The sequence below is a fragment of the Tribolium castaneum genome, chromosome 3, assembly GCF_031307605.1.
Source record: "Tribolium castaneum strain GA2 chromosome 3, icTriCast1.1, whole genome shotgun sequence".
NCBI classification, from domain to species: Eukaryota; Metazoa; Arthropoda; class Insecta; order Coleoptera; family Tenebrionidae; genus Tribolium; species Tribolium castaneum.
Window position 1 is genome coordinate 17,294,944 of NC_087396.1, and position 16,644 is coordinate 17,311,587.

General features: G+C 37.1%; 1 protein-coding gene and 1 long non-coding RNA gene across 4 annotated transcripts in view; both read left to right on the top strand.

Moving 5' to 3' along the window:
• The window catches only part of LOC663132 (hemicentin-2), a 113,365-nt gene that overhangs the window by 70,072 nt on the left and 26,649 nt on the right, over positions 1 to 16,644 (top strand). The window lies entirely within an intron of this gene.
• Positions 7,070 to 7,718, top strand: LOC135265628 (uncharacterized). The gene is made up of 3 exons (XR_010333359.1): positions 7,070 to 7,119; positions 7,169 to 7,404; positions 7,469 to 7,718. It is a non-coding gene; the product is annotated as an uncharacterized LOC135265628 (long non-coding RNA).

Below are 16,644 nucleotides of genomic sequence, written 5' to 3' on the forward strand. Positions count from 1 at the left end.
TAGGGACATCGATTTCGGTAAAAATCGGCCCATTTTCCCACTCGTTTAGAAATTTTAATTGGGCTTGTGTCATCAAAATTTAAATTTACATCGTAAAAATTTCGGCAGTGCACCACCGGGTTTTCCGTCGCCTCTGAGTGAGATTTATGACCGCAAGAACAGGCCCAGCAGGACGTTTGACCGTTTTTTACCCTGTATATAAATTAATAACCTAATTCATAGTCAAATCAGAATATGCAAATTGGGAAAAAATCATTTATTATTTAATCAAAATTTCTTTGAACTGAGGCACTCTAACGTTATGACCAAACTTTCTCATTAAGACTTGTAACTGAATCAGCGAGGACTTCGGTCAAACCATAATTGCTTCTTGGAGCTTTGAGAGTGCGTTGTGCAAAGTCCACTCAAGCAAAGCTTGCTCTAGTTTCACTATTTCAAAATCAGCTTTGAACAATCTCAAATTGTTTTCAACAAGTCAGTAGTTAAAATTCTATCATTGCATGTTGTGCATTTAGTGGCCTTAAAGCGAGGAAAAAGTAGCTACAAGCAACGCGTCTTAAATGAAATGTCACGAAAGCTTTTTCATAATTTATGCGTCTTTACAAGTACGTTCTAAACTCATTTAAGGCTCTTAATATAAAAAATTCTATTCACGCCACTATCAAATTTTTAATGGCTTGGATAAAATAATTACTTCTTTCACCGCTACAAATAAATTTTACTCTTTGGAATAAAACCCTAATTAAGCCTTTAATGACATCAACCGGACTCTAACCGCTATCACAATCTTTTGAAAATTAATTGCTTAATTACACGAGAGGCTGTAACTCTGAAATTATGATTACGCCCGTGTGATTTTTTCAGTCGTTTTTCATTTAATTTATTTGGTAGGTGATTCAGCAGCGGAACTTTTCTCGATATTCCAGAGACACGTGTCGTATCAAGATATTCCGCATTTGTTGCACATTTCATAACCTAATTTCCTTCCCTTTGAAATTCGGGCGATCAGTTGGCAACATCAAAGAGTCGAAGTCGCGAAGCACGTCCGTCCGGAATTTTAAATGAGGGATCTTTAATCCCGGAGTCGTGTTTAATTCAGTAGTCACGCAAACCGTAACCGGTGAGGAATCACAGGTGAATGGTCAGGCGCTGCGGTCGGATCATGGGCAGGTACAAAACCCATTGAGCCACGCGACTTGTCTTTTTGCACCACGTAACCCACAGCACGCAACCTCTCGCATGGCGAAAGCATCTGATTAGTGATTAACCCCGAGGCAGTATAAATTTTATTTTGCAATCGGCGCACTGGTGTGCAGATAAAATCGGATTATTTCCTTCAAGTTTGTACAGTGATGGAGAGATTGGCCAACACGGAACTCAGGTGCATTATTTATAAACGTTGTACCTTTACGGTTGTAGATTTTGTTGCATTTCTGGAGAAAGAAGCAGGGGAAAATCCTCGATAATGATTAAATGGAATTGGGTCGGACATTAACAAGGGTAATGATCGAAAATCAATAAGGGGGTGAGGGGCATAATAACAATCACAAGTTCAGGTAGTTTAACCTGCGTTTATATAACGTTATCAATCACCAGACGACTTCCTCCGATGTTTCACTAAAAGTTATTTATTTTCCTTCCATTGAACATTAAACCCTATATAAAATTCAGAAAAACGTTCCACAACAAAATAAATTCTCTACTCTTACCACAATAATATAGCTTAACACGGTTAATACAGGGTGAATTAATTATGGATTATTTCTGAAACTTCCTTAAATTAAACCAAAAATATTACACTTGATACTGTGTTAATCAAAATTGGACAGAACAAATCCAAAATTAAACCACTTTTTATATAATGTTGTTTATTCTTCTAGGTTCAAGAACATGTGAACATGTGTTTTATAAAGATTTTAGTTTAATAAAATTATTGTAGTTATTTTAGTTTTTAATTTAAACGATGACCTAAATCCCATTTTTAAACCAATTTTTGTATTTTTTCGAATAGAGTTTCCAATACAAATTAAATGTATTTACCTAAATTATATCTTACTTAATTCCAGAGCAATTTGTCGTTTTTTTACGGTAAAATTAACTCGTTCTGCCTGAAAATCGAAACATTTTTTCCTGCCTTACTGCTAGTTGCTTGTCGCTCATTACAAGTACAGTCATGCCTCTGATCTTGTTCGACTTGTTTCTTACCGCCATGCGGCCAGTCCACTCATTAAAAGTCCCCTTATTATATCATCATACTTTATCGTTAGCGTCAATTAATTAGTTTCGAGCACTACAGAAATAATACAACTGTTTCCTTAATTAATGTCTGTACGACTCCACAAACAATTTTCTAAATAGACTAATCGAGAACAGCGTCGCATTACGAAAGGTCAAGTTTTATTTTTTCTGCGAAAAAGAGAAGAGTAGTAAAAGGCACAATGCGATCAACTGAAGGTTGCTATCCGATTACAAAGCTTTCGTTTTACTAGAATCGTCAGTTCTGACTTTGCACTCGACCTGCGTTGCAGCCCGATTTAAGTGCTGTTTTTAAATCGGGAACTTGGAGCAATTTGAGATATTTTGTAGAGGCTCGCTAAAGCCAATTTGGGTGTTTATGGCTACGTTATAGGTATCCTGCTTAGTGAGCTTAGTTTAATTAATCTTGGAAAGCTTATGTAGTGGAAAATGTTGATAGCCCAGGTGCTTCTATTAAATTACCCAAACACTAATTGCTATTTTTGGGCATCTGGAATTCGATTTGTTTTTTAACATTCAGTGGATAGAAATATCGGTTTGATTTTTCCGAGAAATTGATGGAATGCCGACGATTGCAGAATACCAAATATGAGTTCTCTCCGCTTGACATTGTTACTTGTAAATTGATAAAATATGACACTTTTTATGAATGAATGGCAGGCTGGAACATGGTCGGTATTTTAATTAGTGGAAAAATCGAATAATTATCGCGACAGGTACGAGTTTTTGAAGTTGGAGGCAGGTCGTGTCAAGGAATTGCTTAATTGTTAATAAACAAGCCTAACAATATTCTTAATGAAATGTTAATGTTTGAGCAAGCTGTCGCCGTGTTAAGAATGTCAAACTTTGTGCTTTCGGCTTGAATGGCGCTTGCAATTAGAGTAATAGTCGTGTGGTAATTATAATTAGTCTAATTGAGCACTTACGAAATTTTGGAGATTTAGCGAATTTCGGATTTTATTAATTCGGCCGTTTAAAGCTCGGAATTTCAGCAAACTTTCCCAACTTGAAATTTAATCTGATTTTTGAATTGAATCGTGACACTGACATGTTAAAAAATCGTTCTTGTTGATACAAATCACCAGCGATTTATCAAAAAACAAGACAAAATTAGATGCAATTTTTCTCCGATTGTGTTCCCCGGGTCACAATTAAAAAGGTTTATTTTGTCCCATTCAATCCCACTACAGGTAATCAAGCACGGATTGTCTTCCTTTTATCAAACAAGCCCTTACAAGATTCCATCAATTAAGCCGGCCACAAGTTAATCTTCCTATTTTTATCCTGCGTTCCTAAACTCTCCAAGCACTAATCTCACTTGTCGATGAGTTTTAATTCCGCACTTTAATTAATTAATTACATAAACTCGCTCATGTTTTATGATTCGCCTCCGCGGCTAACCCAATTCTCGTTTAAATTGTCTCCGCAGTTTATATTTGTTTAAGAATTAACGTGCGCTGTGCCTCTCGATATTAGCATGTGTAATCGCGTTAAGAATAATTCTACCGAATTCTTAATTCGGCTTACAACGATAAAGACAAACGCTCGCTGACAGCAAAACATCAAACCACATAGCCCATAAACCCCAATTAGTGGCTGCTAACTCTCGGATTTCGAACGATGTAAACATGATTCACTTCGATTTAAATTAACAATGAGAGGCGGCGTCTAGAGCTCAAAGGGACTAAATTAAAATTAAATTAATCTTATTTGTAAACACTAGAGAACCAAGACAACAAAAGTGATTTTTCGATTAACTGAACGAAAGTTTGTTAACTTTTTAATTTTCACTTCGTTATAGCTTCCAACTTTGTCAAGGAGGAAACGGAACAACGATTTTCAATATTTACAAACATTTATTCAGAGGCAGATTTAAAATGATTAAAACGATACTAAATACTAGATTTGTTAAAATGAAAGAAATACTTTATGAAAAACTATTTTTTGTGGCGTTGTTTTGAGAATACAGTTAAGATGTTCTGTAGTAAACTAATTTCAGCAATACCATCCAGGCTGAGATAAACAGTGCCGTTAAACCTTTCCTTCAGTAATTTAATCCCTCCAAAGAGTAAGGACAATATACAGCCCGAATAAATTAAACTTTTTGTTTTGAGATTTTATCTTAACTAACAATGACCCTTTTTAATCCGGTTTCTACACCTTTCCGGCATTTAGTCTGATGATTTATATTGAAATTTATTCAAATTGCTTGTAACACATTGGTACACGAACACGTTGTTTATTTAGCCATCCTTCGAGTTTATCTAATCATAAAGTTTTAATTGAGGTCGGGAAGAAATAACTTCTGGTTGAAGGGACGAAAAGTCGTAATTTGCGTCCCTTTTTAATGTGTCAACAGTTCGATAAAGAAGCTCGGCGTATTGTTGGAAAAGTTTTTATCGCGCGATCAGTATTAGTATTTTACTCGTGAAAAATATCGATGAAGTTGCCAACAACATTTGCTAAATTGAATGAAGGGTGTCAAAAAGACTCTCATTTCGTCGAAAACAATTACGGAAACTCACCCCACTGACTTGCATTGATTCAAATTACGCCAAACACGAAATAATAAAGTTGCCTAACTTAATTAGTTATTTTCTGGGGAAGAGTAATTGGGTTGTTATACTGTACTTACTAGAAAAGCCACAAACCGGATTCCTACTGCTATTTTCAATTTCAGGAACCAAATAATGAATGAATATTTGTTTGATGGATCAATAGAACTAAATTGACTGATTGAATATTACAAAGGATTAAAACTGGTCCTCGACAGAGTTTTAGTCAGGATTAAATTTAGATTAGATTTTGGATTGTGACACTTTGTTTGCCACTAGCAAATAAATTGTCACAGTCTAGTCAATTAAATTTAAGCGTTATTTATTAGTACGACACGTCCTTCAGGACACCGGACTTCAGGACCAGATGCTACTACCATTCGTAATGTTTTGTCTAAGCTTAGAATATAAAGTCGTTTTCAGTGCAGGGACACGTAGAGTGAATCTTTGTCCTGTTGTGTTCGTGTGAAAAAAGTAAAGTACCGAAGTGTTGCACAAAGAGAATTGAATCTCCTCTAATTGCAAAGAGAGTGATCGATTTAAGGATTTAGTTCTTTATTTAGTAGCGCCACCCTGTTTGTGTTGCAGCAGCTGCTAATCTTCTGGTCCATAACTTGAAAAATCCAAACAGTTTCGACTGCATACCGGCACGCACGCCTTTATTTATGTTCGTGTTCGACCTCTTCGCCTTAGCGAACATTTTGATTTTTGTACGGCCTTGTCGAGTTTAACACCCCGTGTTGAACAGAACGCCGATTAATCGTCCACCTGAACTCGACAATTCCGAACATAATTGAATGAATTTGCATATTTCGTACATTTTACCACCGAATTAAACCGAAACTCGTCGTTTTTAAATGCGGCAATAAACACTCTCGAACTGAAAAACGAAAATGGAACGAGACAAAGGCCGGGAGATAAATGAAACAGGACAAGGTAAATTACGACTGTCTCGTAACCGGAAATTAGTCTGCACGACAAAAGTCAAACCACCGGATCGATTTTGCCAGAGATGAAGAAAAAGTCAGAGATAAAGTAACGACGACCGTACGCCAATTAAACCAATTATCTCGATTTATTTAAATTCTGATCGAGAGGCTCACTTCCGATTCGACGATTTTACTAAACGCTTTATCTGTTTGTTAATTGTCCTTTCCGTTCGATACAATTTAAAAGTGGAGGTAGGGGCCGCTCTCGATTCCACTGACTCGTGAATTCAAAGGATATTAAATAACCGATTCAGATTTTAAGCGATCGTCTCGTTATCCCATCACAACGAGCAAAAGGGTGAATGCATTCCAGACGGATTTGGAATAAAAGAGGCCACTTTCAATACTCAACTGGACGAAATTTGACCCCTTCGCTCGCCCATTCGCTCAATCGCTCGCTTACTCGCTTTTTACTGTTCGCAATTAATTCGTGCAATACTCGTACATCGCGTTGGAAGGCAAATATTCATTAGCGTTTTCCTCTCGTCTTTGTGTGTAAGTTGTGTATCAAATGAGAAAATAATGTAATTGCTGCAATTTTTATTCTCTGAAATAAAATGTTTAATCTAGAACGAAATTCTGTCTTTGACAATTATTTTGAAATAAACTGCCTGTTACACGAAAGAAGGACGAAAATAAAATGCAGTTAAGTTGTATATTAAATTGTTTACGAACTTTTTGCTTCCGTAAAATGCAAACTTTTTATTGGTGTTTGGGATCTGTTAAAACTATTGTCGATACATTCACTGCTGATAATGGCCGCGAAGGTAATAAAAAATCGACAGATTTACAGCGCTGTAAATGCAAAGTGGTCATTACTTTCAACTTAGTCTTCAACAAAAGTTATGGAATGATTCTGAAGTCTGTGTTTGAAGATCACCGGCTTATGATTTTATTGACTCTTTAAAGTAATTCCTGTTGCAGTTATTTTTTGGTTTTGACATTAATTACACATTAGGAGAACGTGCATTGATTAATATTTCAGAATTATTGCTGAACGTTGAAACAAAAGTATGTTTTAATTAGGTAATTGAAAAAATATATTTCAGTGGGAGTTGCGTTTAATTTCCTCTTGGCATGTTTGAAGAGGACAGCACATTAATTAATTGATGCTGCACTTTGCAATTTTCCCATTAGTTTCTGTGCGAGAATAAATGAAAAATTTAAATACGGAATTTTTAATTAAAAAACAAACATCGGTGTAATCTTTATTTGCGTTTTTTATTGCCGTTTTATGTGAGTAAGTTGTTTGAATGCCGGCCCAAGTTTTCAAAACAGGGCACTAAACCAGATCCGGGGTTCAATTCTGTTGTTTTTTCGTGAGTAATTTTTACTAAATGATTTAGAGGATTTAATCCGGATTTTCAGGGATAATAGCCGGCTCTAATTCTCTGCCGGTGTGCAGGATATAGCGCAAATAAAACCATTGTCCTAGAGTTTTCCAGGATTAGCATGTAGAGGAGATTCGAAACAGTGAGTCGGTTCAGCGGTCTCTCATTTAAATAACCTGACCCGTAAATGATTGCTGATTTTTATTTGAGGACCTCTGCTTTACGACGTCGCACAAACCAGGTAGCAGTCTTCCGGTCTGCCATCAAATATACGTGAGCAGAAATTTGCACATTTTATACTAAACGATATGAAAAACGATCCTTGTTCTGTTTGTAGCAAGAGATAGGGCACCGAAAAATAAACAAAGACTCGAGTTCATAATGCACGCCTCGACCCCGAGAAGTTTTATTTAAAACGGGCCACGAAACACGGCAGAAACGGTATTTTTTACGTCGCGACCCCGAGAGTTAGCGAGAGGACGGAATTATTTTTATTGTTGCAATCATGAAGTTATTTTTTAAGTGATGCGGAAATATAATGCATACAGCGCAGGTAAATGATGAATAAAAAATTATTATTTACAGGGTTTCTGGAACATTGTAAAAACTGACATCGTAAATTATATTTTTATGGCCTTAAACTTCGTCGTAAATTCAAAACATGCTTTGTTTTGTTGAAACAAGACGAGCCTGTAAATTTGTGCGCCACGCAAATATTTTTTATTTGCAAATTGAATAAACAAGATAAAAAGTTTCATATGAAAATTAAAAAATATGTAACAAACGCAAACCTCATCTTTATTTAGAAGGACGAATTTGCGACACCGCGTTCACAACTTGTGCAGACAATTTTGAGATCAGTCGGTCGTAAGCAGAACGGTTGAACTTAGAAGCGTCTTTTTGGATGATTTTTAAATGTTTAAAAATCGATTTGGATTCGTTTGAGTGGATGTATGCATTTTGAACAGCGTTAAGATAAGCTCTTCCTCTCCTATTATTTTTGAGTATGCTGTAATTTCCATTTATGTGTCAACAGCGAGTTAATTAAAGAAGTTAGCGGAATAAGTGCATTCTTGTGTAAGATAAAGTTTGCTCACTTTTAGTGAGCATGATCGCATTTTAAAGCGGGCCAGATTGCGAAAATGGCCAAGTTTTTAACAAATTCAAATTGAAACGTCTTAGTTGTGACTTGATTTGATTAAACAGTAGAGTTCTAATATTGACTAAAAACTTTCGCAGATGATGTAAATAATATCGTCGGTTGGATCTTTCCGCGAAGAAATAAATAAAAACCATTCGCAGCTCAGCTATAAATTTTAGATTTCCTGTCAGCTACTTACTGAACCTCGTTGAATTTTGTGTACTATAAATATTTGAGTTGAGCCGTTTTGACAGGCCGGGCACGTATGGCTTTTTGACTAGGTATTTGGAAAATGGACAGTTTCACTGAAAAACGCAAGACATGTCTGCAATAGCAAATCAGTTTTCCACTCATATGATGGTCATTGTGTTACTCCAGCCACAGTAAATTCACAGTAATTTGCAATTGCATTCCGGAGTCCGGACTAGGGGTGAATGGAGTTAGATCTGCATTCCGGTCGCCGGAATTTTTCTTTGTCTTGGCCGCAGAAGTCAAAACTTCATTTCCTTCTGCAAACCCTTGCCCGCTAATTAAAAAGCTTTTTAGGTGGAGTGATATTTTATAATTCTAATGCAAGGACAAATTTAAATTAATCTCCAATTTGCAGCCACTGATGGTTTTCATTCATTTTTTATTAATGTCAAACACTTGAGATTTGTCTAGAAAAAATTCTGACTTGCCGGAACCGGCAAATGCTGCGGGCTTTCAGGCGAGCTTTTTCATTCTGTCGGTGCCATCGGAACGCACTTAATGAAATAAAAAATTCGGTAAATTACATGGGGACAAGCCGCAAACAACGCCAAACATCATGGATCGGGTCGGTCGTACATGAGCTGTGTGGGTTTTTCAGTTTTCCGGTATTTACAAGTCAGGACCGTAATTTATTCTGGATGCGTGGTGCGAGCGAGACCGTTCGTATTGAGTTAGCGAGTAACCAACGGTGCGACGATATTTCATAGCGCCCCGTGTCGACTACTAACACAAATTCCCCCAGTTTCGTTCTACATCTCTTCACTTCTGTTTTAAACGTGGAAAGCTCTTATTTACTCTAGCGCCCACTGCTCAAGGTGGAAGAGAATTGTGCCAGAGGGACGCATTGATTCGGCAGGCTTCGATTGACAATAACGGTACAGATTTTTGAATAAAAATACACTAGGTATGTTGTAGGATGCAGGGTTAACTCCGATCTGTTATTTGGTCAGCAAGGGGAAGTGATTCAATTAATTTAGTTTTGTTTTAATTCAAATTTTTTGACTGGCAAAAGCCATGTATCGGTCGAAAATTAAAATACGTTGGTTTTGTTTATTTTTCGATCGCTTTGAAATTAAGTTTTTGGTGCTGTCAGTGCATAGTGGCGTTCGGAAACTCTTCATTAATGCTACCCATTGTTTTTGCGCGTGGAACTTTAGCAAATATAGCATCACGTTTTTACCTAGAGCAAACTTTCGACGTGGATTATACTTATTATATCACGTCATGAATATTCAGAAGCTCGCATACATGCTTGCCTGCAGTAGCCCTGATTGGATTATCCATTAGAGGCGCGGCAGATGGCTTCGACAATATGCCATGGTGGCAAACGTCTCTAGTTTCCATATTGCAATTATGGCATCTTGGTTCTAATTTTGCTGGCACCGGACCTTATCGAGAATTTTCGTAATGGGGTTTTGAAGCTCATCCTGCATACATTGCCGGAATAAACGAAACACGGTTTAGTACTCAGATTTAACTTTGTTCTATATTAAATGGAAATGAATGTAATTAAAATCGTCTCTTTCGGCGGGATAAAAGTTTGCGAATGTCTTCCACCGAGTCGCTGCAAATATTTAATTTTCGAATAAACTTTTATTGCGGAAATATAATTCCGGCGAGTAAAAAATCCGCCTCTGTTCCGGAAGCAAATATTTAAAATTTCCGGAAATCACATCAACTTTCTATATCTGCGCCAAAAATGGATATCGATACTCTTCCCATCGGAAAAGAACTGCATAATCGCTGCGAGACTGTGGCTGGAGTGAGGACTGGCAATTGCCTGATTTCCGCTCTTATTGAAAGTACAACTGGATTTTTACAGCGGCCGCACAAATATTAAACGAGTTCAAAGTTGAGAGTCGAGATTTCGAAATTTGCGATGCAAGAAGTGCCCACACGACTTGATACTCTTATCGGCCATCAAAAGGGCCAAGTTTTAGCAGGATAAAGCAGCTCTGCTGAACTTTCAACCGATAACGAGGGACTGCCCACGACATTTACCGTCTAATGACTTTACTGGCTTAAATTACTCGGGCTTTTTGCCACCTTTGCGATATATGGATCGTTTTAATTTAGACCGTTTTTGTTGCCAATGAAACTTACAACTCACACACATTAAATGGCTCCGTTAACCAATAAAAGCGCTCACATTACTCCTCTGAGGTGCACCACTCGGGATTAGATCAGATCAACGACACACATTTAAATTTATTAGCCAATTAATTTCAATTTAATTAACTACCTTCAATTATAAAATTATTTATCATCACTACTTTATCTTAACTATTACATCGATAATTTTTTTAATTAGCTTGACCAGAAATCTGTAATTAAACGGAGCACACAACCACAACGATCATTTCCTATGCTTGGCTTATTTTAAACGTTGGAGGATAGGCCGGTTTAAGGAGGGCGAGTTTTTGCGATATATCAAATAGCGACTAGGGTTGAATGCGGTATTCAAACGAGTTTAGTGTGGCGAGATGTCTGATCCTTGCCGACATTAGAGCAGTTTTTTATTGACTTTGCAAAAAATTACCGACATAAATAGCGAGCTTTTCGTCATGGTTATGGAGCTTAAAACGGTTTTATTGGCGTCAAGAAAAATTTAATAATTTGGCGAAATGTGGCAATAATCTGTTTTGCCGCGTTAAATTTAAAGTGAATAAAGCAATCAGAGTTGCAATTCGTCGGTGGCAGAATGAAAGTCGGGCCAAGACCCGACCGGAATTCAAATCAGTTTTCTGTGGAATATTCGAAGGTTTGTAATGGTGGGAAACAGCGAACAATTCCGGCGATTACACATAAGTGAAGAAGTTGTTAATCGAATTATTCACATCCGTACTATAAATTCCCAAGTTAATATTGTATAAAATTTGTGGAATCATGCGAAGACAGCATACAGATTGCATATTTTATTGGTAGCGAGTTTTGCAGATCCGAACTGATTAAATTAACCGCACAAATCCCAATTAAATTATGCATTCATGTTCTAAATTATCCCCACTGTATGAATGTATGAATTGCTTGGTCCCTGCTTACGGGGAAACGGTGCCCCGGGGAATTATTTCACTTGGTTCAGCCGTCTAAGGCAGAAATGTAAGCACTCTTGTATCATACATCCTTAATTACGGAATCTGCAATTTACATTTGATTTCCTTTGTAATTACACGGCCTGTGTATGCACCGCGAATGCATTGTCGTGTAATTTGACATGATTTACTTTCTTCCTGATTTAATTTATGCGCTCTTCTCCGCAATAACGAACCAATCAGGCGACATTCTTGGGACTTCATCGTCCTGATCATAACTCTGATAAATGGCATCGGATTTTTAAACCCCGACGAGAAATTTCATCGATAATGCATTCACAAACATTGTGCAAACATCCACCTGATGTCAGACGTCTCAATGGACACCTCTTAATCACGTCGCAATCGAACTTCACAAGGACCGATCACGTTTCGCTTGTAAAATTGCATTCGGCATTGCCGATGCCAATCTGCGATTTATTACTGCTCACGTCGAAAGGGGATTAAAGTGAATACGAAACAGACTTGCTAGTCAAGAACCACTTGCCGCCGATTTATTCATTCCAAGTAATCAAAGTTGTAGCAACATGTCCGATGCAGTGAAATGAACGGATGATTTTTCGACAAAGAACAAAATTGTTTTGTTTTTGGCAGTGGCATAATTGGGTAGACCCATGAAAATGATTAATTTATGTGGTAGGCGATAATTCTATGTTGTCTGGTTGAAAAAGGCAGTCGCGCCGGCACAAAAAGCCACGGAATGCATCAAGTGTCGTTGTTCCAACACGTGTTTTTCGGTAGTAAAATAAATTATGCTGATGCGCTTTTTCCATTTAATAAGTGGCACTCTCGTGTCGTATTTAGTGTTTAGCGCACATTTTTTCCGAGTCTGGCTCTCGAATTAATTACGAATGTAATCTAGTTCGTGTCTGTTTAAATTCGTTTTTGATGGTGCTAATGCGAACTTAAAGGTTGCCGTATTTAACTTTTTAATGAAACCTCATCATACTTCCTAACTTGATTTGCATCTTCTTTTTCTGCCGGTATTTTTATTTGAGACAAGTTGTTTAATTAAGGACGCGACATCAATTCCGAAAAATTTCGCTAATAAATACGATTCCCCAGCTACACTTGATGTTTCAAGCCTCAGCGCTGGCGAGTTTAAATTTCCGTATTTAACTTTCAAGTGGGGAATTTATGATTTTTTGATGTTACGATGCATATCTCGATGAATTTTTCCAGTGGTGGAGCTTGAGATTAAAATTGGAACTTCCGCCCCATATAATATACGACGTGGTCGAATCTAAGGTTTTGTAAAGCCGCAGCTCAGGGGTGGTTTTACCAACGCGGGCAATTAATGATGCTTAACGGACATTTTGACATATTGTGCGATCGAGCGATAGTAGCAGCAACTTTACCGCTGTTTTTGTCCATCTTTCCTCATAAGTCTTCTCGATATCTCCCGTCTCGATCTCGAGGCCCCCATGTGTTATTTGTTAAAAATTACAATACAAAAAGTGCTATTGTCACAAAAATCAAATGAAAAATTGACCAAGCGATGAGGTGGATCCCCGAATTATTGATTTGACGCCGCGATTAACATTGCAAATGGCGGTGTATTTAACTTAGCAGTTACCATAACTTACTAAATGCATATTTCGTGCTCGCCTTGTGGGAATTTGCCTTGTAATTCCGTTATTACGTTTAGAATCGGGATCTAAGCCCCTATTTCTTGTCGAAGATGGGCATTATGAAAATATCCAAGAGAGTTTCAGACGCGAAATGCAGACATAATCGCTTTAATAATTTGTAATGTTTTAAGTAGTTTTAATCGCGTTCGGCAATTCTTCACTTAACTTGAAAAGGTTACTTGCAGCATTTTAACAGCCTTAAGCTTATTTATCTAGGAATTTTGTGTCAAATTATACTCCAGAATAAATTCCAGCTTCGAAGGAGTCCAAACCCGGAAGAATAATGAAATGTCAAGTTTCTCAAGCCAATTTCTTTTATTTGTTGTGCAATTGTTGCTCAGTTTTAATTAAAAATTTTCTTGAATAACATAATTTACTTGAAAAGTGAGTCTGTTATTAAATCGTTTTCATATTTTATTTTGTATCTATTAAGAAATAGCTGTCACCTCAATAGCTATTAGCTATCTTATTAATTTCCGGTGGACCTGCTTGTGGCAACTTGAAAAATTTACGGCGACAGATTTATGGCCATTTATTAATTAAAATACTATCTAGTCCCGCAATTGAATTTAATCTAAATAATAACATGTTTAGTTTTGATCTCACTCATCCCGGTAACAGTAGAACTCATAAATAATTGCATAACGTAATTCTAGCAACTTGCATTAGATTGTAAAGCTGTGGGAATTCCACTTGAATACAAACAGCACAGCTTTATTTAAGGTCATAACGTGTAAATTTACTTGGTTTACGCGACTGCAACCTGTGAATAATTTAACAATGTCCTGAACACCAGGATTAGAATTATAGCAATTCGGGCAATAATTAAAATTTATAATTATAGCGGCCGCGATTTGTTGGTCGTACGATATTTTGATAAATTTTACGGTCTATTACAACACCGGTAATAAATAGGAGGTTTTAATTGCCAACACGCGGAATATTGCAAAGTGGTAGTTTTTGCGGATGGAGTAATTTAATAATGAAATTAACTTAATGTGAAAAGTTGCTGAGGTTTGTTTAATGCGCTGGACTGACCTAATTCACATTCCGCACATATTTATCTAATTCGACAACCAAATAATGGGACAGCTTGAAACACATTGTGTCCGGTGTTGCGTTTATCAATTAATCAGAAAGGGGTGGAAAAAATTGTAAGGTCTTGTGTGCAGCAAATGGCGAATTTAATGCACACTAAAAGCATTCCTAAATACGGCCTTAATAAACCAAAATGACAAAAGAAATTTATTGCAGTTTTCAAGCTAAAAGTCGTTCTTTGTGTCAGGATAAATTACGGAAGTCATTACCTTAGGTGTTAAGTTAATTTTTATTGTACCATGGCCGCTCTGAAGCAGCAGAATTTTAATACCAGTGAAAATTCGCGAAATAATGAGAAAGCAGTCAAATCAAAGAAGGGATTTTACGATGTGTACGGAACTATTGTAATAAATCGGATCTTGGAAGGGTTGGAATTTGTAATAACCCATAGAATAAGCAATAAGAAGCGGAAGATCGGGGGATGTTCGATGTCGAATGAACTACCGTTCAAATGAGCTACGAGGGTATTGGACGTTCACGGTCACGAGACGGGTGTCTGACATTAGAAATTCGATAAAGTAGCTTCGACGACATTTTATGCACTTCCAGGAATCGTAAAGTTTATGCAATTTTTATGTTTAATAAAACTGGCGTTAGAGTAAGTCTCGGGTGCATAAGATCGAAAAATAGTAAGGACGGGCATATTTCGCGAAAATGTATGCATTACACCATGGTTAAGAGGCACTGTTTCCCTTCTAACTTTGCATATTCCGGAGTTTGTGATTTAGTTGTAAACTCACAATTAGTTTGAGGAAGTAAAGCCTTGTCATAAGTCGCAAGGGAAATCTTACGATCCGCAGCAGCTTTCACGGGCCTATTGCTATTACCTTATTCTGACATAGGACACTTCCTGTCATTTACTTATTAATTTATGTACACAGCGAGCTCCCGCAATCGATAAATTCAACAAATTAAAATTTTATTATTAATTCGGCGCTGGCTCGACAAATAAAATTAATAGTCTCGAATAGAAAAATCCGATACAACATCGGGGCTTAATTTATAGCAAGGATTTAACGAATCTGCATTAATTGAAATTGATTGGTATCCGTGGTCGCCTGAATCTCCATTTCGGTTTCGGTGGCACTATCTGCAAAGATTCCTTTCCATAAACGCGAAATAATTCGCATCGAAATCGTCGCCGCCAGCATTCTCGCAGCTCGAATTCCGCGCATGCATCTATCAAATCCGACAATATTATCAACATTAGTAAAAAGACGAGACGTGTTGAAAATTCTTTAATAATTGCAAAACATCAGCCGGCAAGTGCAATTTCCAAGACTGCCGTCTGTGATATATTGAATTCTTTTGAGATCGAACGGATTCTATTACAGTTCCGTGTCTAGTTCATGTCTAGCCGAGTTGAAAGCTTCCAAGAAAAATTTGCAGAGGGGTTTCTGCACTGCTTCCAAACTTACTTGATTGATTTAAGTCGATAACGGTTAATACTAAGTGCATCAAACAGACACTGGAACTAAATAATCGTGATCGACGCGATTTTCTTACTCAAGAAGCCCTGAGCACTTACTGAAACTAGTCAAAGCATTAAAAGTTTCAAAGCTAAATCACAAAAATGCCTCTGCTTGTCTTTATTAGAAAGAAGAGAATACTAAGAATAGGTTGTTCAAAAAACTGTAATTTACGAATACGCCAAATTCTATGCTCGAACTCAAAAGAGACCACAAGTACAAATTTGGTCATAGCTCTTAGTAATCCGATTGAAAGACTAGATAAAACCTATATACTTAATATTATTATTATTACGTATTGCTGTCACGAGGGGCGAGGGCTAGAGCCTCATTAGTAGTCATTAACTGGTTTCTGTATGGACAACTTTAGTTTGAATTGTGACATTTGAATGATAACAAACTATGGGCCATCGATCGACAGTGGTAACAAGTCATGTTCTTTGATAGGTAATCCGTTGCAGATTATCAATTTTGGTCGTAACCGCCGTTTCCCATTAGGTGTAAATAAGGGTTAGGGGGCGGCATGTGTTCGTAAAGCGTGCGGGATTTGTCGGTTTATGTGAAAATACGTAGATGTCAAAAAGGTGTGAATAAAATTTGGCGTATCCGAGGCGAAAAAGCATCTCTCGTGGCATAATAAAGTTAAAGCGAGTGTGTCAGAATTTTATGGAGTTAATTTCGAAACCAAATTCAGTTAAATAAATAAACGCCAACCGCCACCTTTTGTGCAGAGGCTGAATTTAATAGCTTCCTTATAATAAGTTTACAAGCCCGAGTCTTTGCATAGTTTCGCCAAAAATGCTTAATAAACTGTACGTATAATTTAATTC